We start from the raw sequence: 7803 nt of genomic DNA, 5'->3' as shown, positions 1-7803 counted from the left end.
GGGTCAGCTCCCCTTGGCGTGCTCGGGCGGTGAGCGATGGGGTGTCAGGAACGGGGGTTGCAGAGGCTGTGAGGCACCTTCCCGGCCAAGCCGTCCTGGCCGCGCAGCCCCACAGCGACCCCTGCTGGCCGCGGCAGGAACATCACACGGGAAGCCGCAGCCTGAGCGGCTGGCGAAGTTACCTTCCTATTTTCCTTCCTCTGGGGCCCAACTTCCCCTCTCGCTTTAAAGGAGGTAGTGCCCTAACGGGGCCTGAGGCAAAAAGAAAAAAATGTGCACCCCATGTATACTTATGAAAATATCCTCCCGTGTTTTGACCCAAGTGGAAAAAGTTAATAAATGCTCCATTTTTAAAAAGACTTTATATAAAACCCCACATCTCCTAAGCCGTTAGCTCACCTATGTCAACACTTATAAACCCGATTGGGGACACAAGAGCCACGTGGGGTCATTAAAACAAACAACGTCCTGTCTTTGTTTAAAACTTTGAATTTTTTGTTCATCATGGATATTTTTGTTTTAATAAAGGTCTTTTTTTTTTTTTTTTTAAACAGGTTTTCTTTCATTTTGAGGGCTTACAGGATCTTAGTTCCCCGACCAGGGATCGAACTCGTGTCCTGGGCAGTGCAAGCGCAGAGTCCTAACCACTGGACCACCAGGGAATTCCCAGTAAATATTTTTTAAAATACTGTATTTAAATATTATTTCCTTTGTTTACTGCCCCCCCCCTTAAATTTTGTGCCCCAGGCAAGTGCTTCATTCATCTCGCCCTATTCCCAGAGCTTTCCTAGAATATCCTTTTGAGGTACCACAGCTGAAAAACACTCATCCTTGACCTCAAAAAGTACCCCCCACACACTTCCCAGGGCAGTAGGTTTCAGAGTGGCTCAGCTGATACCTTTGATAAAAGAATTGCCACACCAGGGTAAGAGTTTGGCAGTCCCTTAGGGTTGGAGACACTGGGTCAGAAGGTTTTTGTGGCAGGAAACAGAGGTCCACTCAGGCTCCCAATGTGAGAGGCGGCTGGGGAATTCCCTGGTGGTCCAGTGGTTAGGATTCCACGCTTTCACTGCCAAGGGCCTGGGTTCGATCCTAGGTTGGGGAACTAAGATCCCACAAGCCGTCCAGCGCCGGCCAAAAAAAAAAAAAAAAAAGGAAAATCAAAGTGAAGGGTGCTGTATGGTGAAGGACAGACAGGCTGAAGGAAGGGAGTCAGGAAAAACCACATGGCCCAGCCTCGCTAGAAGGAGGGACCCCAGCACAGCTGCCCAGGGGCCTGGGAACTGGGATGTCACCTGGGAGAGGACAGCTCCAGGCCCCATAATCTCCTGGCCCTCAGTGTGGGCCTGAGTATCCCCACCGCAGCGTGCACAGTCCCTGGGGCTCCAGTCCTCTGGACCCAGCCTCTCAGCCTTCCACGGCTTCCCACTGAGGAACCAGCTCTCAGACTCCCCAGCAGAGAGATGCTGTTTGATCCCACTTTTCGGGGTGAGTGTTTGTGGACAAAGCTCTCATTTGAGGCCACTGTAGAAGCCACTGGCTGCCCTGGGTGAGGTGCCCACCTGTGGTCCAATCGGCTATGGCCATGCGGTAGGGAACGTGGCTACTGCTACAGTACTAGCACCAAAGGCCAATTGCAGTATTTCCCGGCAAAGGACAGAGAGACTCCATCCCCAGACGACTCCCTGTCAGCTTCAGTTTCTCGGTCTTAGATTCTCTCTGTCACACATGAAACCCCCAACCCAGAGCAACCAGCCGCCACCTCTGACCATTGTCCTTTTCTTTTGTTGCCCTCTTGTTTCAGGCCTAACCCCCACTGTAGCCTCCCCGCCTTCTCCAGTCCATCCTCACACGGCCACCGGCTCAGTGTGCTGGTGGCAAAAGGGGCCCTGTTCCTGCTCAAGAGTGTCCAGTGGCTCCGATGACCTCACAAAGATGGTCCGAGCTCCTCAGCCATGGGGTGGGGGTGGGGGGGCCCACAGCCTGGCACGGATACACTTCCCTCATCTGAACTGTTGGTCATCCTCCATCACAAATGTGACTTTCTCCTTTGCTCCTTTGGCCCCAGTCAGGAGCAGCGCTCTCTACCGCCAGCATCTCCCCCTATTGAAATGGCACCCCTTCCTCAAGGCTGCTCCATGCCTCTCCTTGCCAGCACCTTCCGGGATGAGCCCCCTCTGTGTGCTGAGACCACCTCCCACGTGAGCACTGGGATGCCCACACAGTATACAACCTCGCTTTCTTCCCCGGGAGAGGGTTGAGAGGTGACAGAACTTTTTTTTTTTTTTTTTAATTTGGCTGTGCCGCGTCTTCACTGCGGCATGCGTGCGGGATCTAGTTCCCCGACTAGGGATCGAACTCGGACACCCTGCATTGGGAGCGCAGAGTCTTACCCACTGGACTGCCAGGGAAGTCCCCAGAACATCTTTAAAGCCATGGCTTGGTGGCTGAGTGGATGGTGGCTGAGGGAAAAAGGGAGGGGGCAGAGGCTTAGACCAGGGGTCGCAGGGGAGGTGATGCGAGGAGGTACAGTCAGGGTTTATTTTTGTTTTGTTTTAAATTTATTTATTTATTTATTTATTTATTTATTTATTTTTGGCTGTGTTGGGTCTTCATTGCTGCACGCAGGCTTTCTCTAGTTGCGGCGAGCGGGGGCTACTCTTCGTTGCAGTGCGGTGGCTTCTCTTGTTGCGGAACATGGGCTCTAGGCACGCAGGCTTCAGTAGTTCTGGCTTGCAGGCTCAGTAGTTGTGGCTTACCGGCTCTAGAGCGCAGGCTCAGTAGTTGTGGCGCACAGGCTTAGTTGCTCCACGGCATGTGGGATCTTCCCGGACCAGGGCTCGAACCTGTGTCCCCTGCATTGGCAGGCGGATTCTTAACCACTGCACCAGCAGGGAAACCCCAGGGTTTATTTTTGGAGTTGGTCCAACATGATTTATGGGTGGATTGGATGTGAGGGGTGAAGAGAGGACAGAGAGGATGATTCCTAGGTTTCTGGTCTGCTTACCTTGGCGAGTGGAGTGGCCATTTTCTAGGGGGAAATGGCCAGGGAAGGACAGGATTTGGCCAGAGGAAAATCAACAGTTCTGTCTCGGGACTTCCTTGACGGTCCAGTGGTTAAGACTCCATGCTTCCAATGCAGGGACTGCGGGTTCGAACCCTGGTCGGGCAACCAAGATCCCACATGCTGCATGGCGCGGCCAAATTAAACAAAGAAACAAACAAACAAAAAAATAGCTCTGCCTCTTCCACATGTGGGGCGTCCAGGGGGCAGCTGGATGCTACAGCCTGAAGCACAACGGCGCTGCCAGAGCTGGGACTTAAATTTGGGACTGGGTGAGCTCACTGGGGAGAGAGTGTGGGAAGAGAAGAGGGACCAGGCCAGAGCCTCGGAGGCCAGGGGTAAAGGGAGGAGCCGGGAAGCAGAGGGCCGGGGGTGGGGGTGGTGGTCAGGGGGTGGGACAAAACCTAGAAGCTGCCCGCAGAGTATTCCCAGGAGGCCTGGCCAGCTGGGTCAGTGCCGCTGCAGGGTCCAGAGCAGTGAGGACAGATGCAAGGCGGACACAGGGGACCCTGACGGGGGGCGGGATGGAGGAGTGGAAGGGGGAGACAGGGGACAGAGGTGGCAGGGGACCGGAGTCAGGAGAGAGAGGGGCAAGGCAGGGGCCAGGATGGCCGGAGGGAAGTGCTCCTGAGGGAGGGGATGGCTTTCAGAGGACCTGCCTGGGACGAGGGAGAGGCGGGCTGTGCTGCTGGCCGGAGAAAAGGTGAGGGAGACAAGACAAGGCGTCCTGAGCTGACCGCTTCTCCATGAAGCATGAGTCAAGGTCGTTACCTAAGAAGCCGGTGTGTGTGAGGTGCTGAGGGGGTCTGAGGCGAGAAGGCAGGATGGGAAGAGCCTCAGAGCAGGGAAAAGCGAATCTACTCCGGAAGCAGGTAGAACTAGGGGCTGGCATGTGATTACCGAGATGCGTGCTGTGGACTTGAAGGCAGAGCAGCGAGCGCCCTCCTGGGGTGACTTTTGCCAAAGAAACACCAAAGTCGAACTGGAGTTAGAATAGTCAAAACAGATTTTATTCACGACTATTGCAATCGAGCGAAAGAGAGCTCAGTTTAGAATCAGCTCAGCTCTGAACACCAGGTGGGGGAGTGGAAGTTTACAGCCAAGGAGCAGGGCGGTGGTCGGTGGATGGAAAATTACTAAGAGGCAACATCAAGGGTGGGGGTGGAGGGGAACGTCTGGCTTCAGCGACCTAACAGGATTCCTGCTGAAGGCAGGCCAGGGGGCTTAGGCATCACCTGGGGGGAGCGAGTTGTGGAGGATGAGGATGTGGGGAATTCTAGTTAAACCAACCGAGCAGGACGCTTGCTGAAATTGGACAATGCAGATGAACACAGAAGTCCAAAGGTCAGGCCTAGTGGGAAGATCAGGGGAGTCTGAGTAGAATTAGAGACTCTTTGTCACTTTCTCCCTCGGGCCACAGGGGAATAGAAAGTTCCCTGAGAGCCAGGGGAGAGCCCTGAGTTCGCACAGGGCAGACGGGCAGGCCTAGCCCTGGGTCCTCCAAGGGGACGGGTCACATGGAAGGGGCAACACCCTCACTGCCCAGAGCATGCTCAGAGCCCACCCAGTCACATAGGGTCCTGAGGAACCCATCCCTCCGTCCTGCCTCCTTCAGCCCTTTTCTGCAGCCGGGGCTGGGGCGTGTGGACGTGGGGAGAAGGCAGGGGGGAGGGGGAGGGGAGGGGCCTCCTGGGGGCAGATGGGGAAGTGAGCCCTTGACCTTGTCTATTGCAGAACATGCAATACTGTTCACTGTTGAAAACAACAAATTGTTATGCAAAAACAAAAAAATTTAAGGGCGCTTCCAAAAATTTAGAGCTCACCCGTAATCCATCACCCTCACCCAATCTTCCAGTTGTCTTTTGTATGCATTAAAAATTTATAACGCTTGAAATTTTTACACATAGTTTTAAAAATAGCATTCATGGGGGTTCTGCATGATTGCAAAAGCAATATATGATCACTGCAGGGAATCTGGGGACAAAAGGAAAACACAAAGAAGGGAAAAAAATCACCTGTGATCCCTCCAAGCAGAGGCAACCACTGTTACTGTTTTGGTGTAAATCCTTGCAGCCTCTTCCCTTTGCTGGCATACATCACACCTGGCATATATATACTGCGTTTTTTATTAAGTTGGGATCATATGGCACGTGTTTGTTTCAGCAAGATCTCTTTGCTTACGTGGAGCCTCCTGGAGCTTACCCAAGTAATGGTTTATGTCGGGGTCACACAGTGACAACAATGACAGCTGACTCCATGGTGGCACGTGTGCTAGACATGCTCCCAGGGATTCTGGCTGGTCCCCTGTTTGAAATGACCCAGGGAAGGAGCCCACCATCTCCTCCCAGGCAACCGCAAGGCCTTCTCCCCAGCCGGCAGCTTCCACTCCTGCCCCCTGCATCCTCTTCTCCACTCAGCACCCAGAGGATGCTTTTACACATGAATAAGATTGTGTCAGCCCTCTCCCCACCCCATCAAAACCCTCCACAGTTTCCCACAGTCACACTCAAACAGAATGCAGAGTCCTGGCCTGGCCCACTGGGTGGCACGATTTAACCCAGGGCCCATCCTGAGAGGCAAGTGCACATTCCTGCCCCAGGGCCTTTGCATCTGCTGTTCCCTGTGCCAGAATGCTTTTCCCCTGCATCATCCCATGGCTCTGTCCCTCCCTTCACTCAGGTCTCTGCTCAAACATCACCTCCACAGAGGAGCCTTCCCTGACCACCTCTCCAACACAACAGCCCTGTCTCATCCCTCTCTCTTTGCTCTGGTCTAGGTTTCCTATGGCTCTGACCATGACCTGATATTGCACTTTTGGATTGTCCACTTCCCTCATTAGCACAGCCTGCCATGAAGGCATGGACCTCACCTGCCAGAGCTGGCCTAGGATGAGGTGAGTGAGTCACTTGCCTCAGGGGCAAAACTTACAGGGGCACCCCAAACCCCCAAGAATCAAGAGAAATCATATTTTAAAGCAATTTTTTAATTTTCTTTTTGGCCTTGCCCCCTCGACTTGTGGGATCTTAGTTCCACTACGGGGATTGAACCAGTGCCCTCAGCAGTGAAAGCACGAAGTTCACTGGACCGCCAGGGAAGTCCCCCCTTTTTTCCTTCTAATTTTTGGCTGCGTCAGGTCTTCATTGCTGTGCACAGGCTTCCTCTAGTTGTGGTGAGTGGGGGCTACTCTTTGTCGTGGTGTGCAGGCTTCTCATTGATGTGGCTTCTCTTGTTGCAGAGCCCAGGCTCTAGACACGCGGGCTTCAGTAGTTGTGGCACGCGGGCTCAGTAGTTGTGGCTTGTGGGCTTAGTTGCTCCGCGGCACATGGGATCTTCCTGGACCAGGGATCGAACCCATGTCCCCTGCATTGGCAGGCGGATTCTTAACCACTGCGCCACCAGGGAAGTCCCAATATTTTTTTAAATAGAAATTAATGCCCACAAAATCCATGATGAAACAGTATCAACATTTTTAATGAAGACAGGATCTGTTTTCCTTGCCCTTCTATCCTGTTTAGAATTGTCCAGCCACAGCTGATGTTGGGAAACAGTCCCTGAATGAATTAGGAACAGCAGGGGAGAAAACAGAGCTGGGTGAAAGCAAAAGACCAGAAGCAGGTGGGCAGAGGGAGGAGGGACAGAGAGGAGGGGTCTCCCCCGAGAGGGGCTAGGCTGGGAGTCCTGAGGAGCCCCCTGCCTGGGGAAGCAGTGGGGGGAAGAGGTCAGGTGGGTCCCTGAGAACAGGGCAGGGATCAGAGACAGTGAGTTTGTTACCCAAAAACTGGGTTCGCCTCTTGGTGGGTGTTGAGCCAAAAGATACAACCAAGCCAAACAGCAGGAGAAGGAAGGATTTATTACTTTCAGCAAGTAAGGAGAACACCGGGAATCTTTCCTAAAGCAGCAAAATTGGGGAAGTTTTAAGCTAAGGGTACATGTATAGTCATGAAGGGGGTTGGGTGGTACATGCATATTCATGAAGGGGCTTGAGCAGAGAAGAATTAAAGCATCGAATGGGGGCTAAGGTCAACAGAGTCCAAGCTTTAGTTGATTGAAGTCACCAGGGTCAGAAAAGGACACCAGCATCATTTTTTAGGTTCTGGTTGATCTGGTGGTTGAGCCCTCCAGGGGGTTTAAATTCTGCAAAACAGCTCGAGAAACTGCTGCAGGCTAATCTTTACCATTGAAACAGAGCCAGGAGTCTTTACAACTGATTTATTTTCTTTGCTATTGTTACTTCTCTTGCCTGATAATGTTTTCCTGCATTCTTTTATTCCCTTAAAATCATTACTTACAGAGACCTGTTGAAGCGCAAGCATCATGGCCGGGCTTAGATCGCAAAATGGCTTAGGCCAAAAATGGCTTCTCTTCTGTCAAGAAAGCCACGCCTGGTTCTCTTTCTCCGGGGAACCCCCACCCTATCTGCTTATAAGTTGGGGTTCTTACAGGAGGGCATGGAGCTCTGGTGAGGAAGGTCAGAGCTAGAGTCGGTGGTGGTTGGGAAACTTGAATTACTCATCATGTTGGTTTCCTGTAGCAGCTGGAACAAATTACCACAAACTGGGTGGCTTAAAACAGCAGAAATGTCTTCTCTTGCAGTTCTGGAGGCCAGAAGTCCGAAAAAAAGGTGTGGGCAGGGCCGCACTCCCTCTGATGGCTCTGGAGGAGAATCTGGATGTTGAGTCCCCCCCCAGATCAGTATGTTGAAACCTAATCCCCAGGGTGGGGGGACTTGGAGGTGGGGC

The sequence above is a fragment of the Balaenoptera physalus genome (assembly GCF_965194825.1).
Source record: "Balaenoptera physalus genome assembly, chromosome: 20".
NCBI lineage: Eukaryota > Metazoa > Chordata > Mammalia > Artiodactyla > Balaenopteridae > Balaenoptera > Balaenoptera physalus.
Note: the sequence above shows the minus strand (reverse complement) of the source record.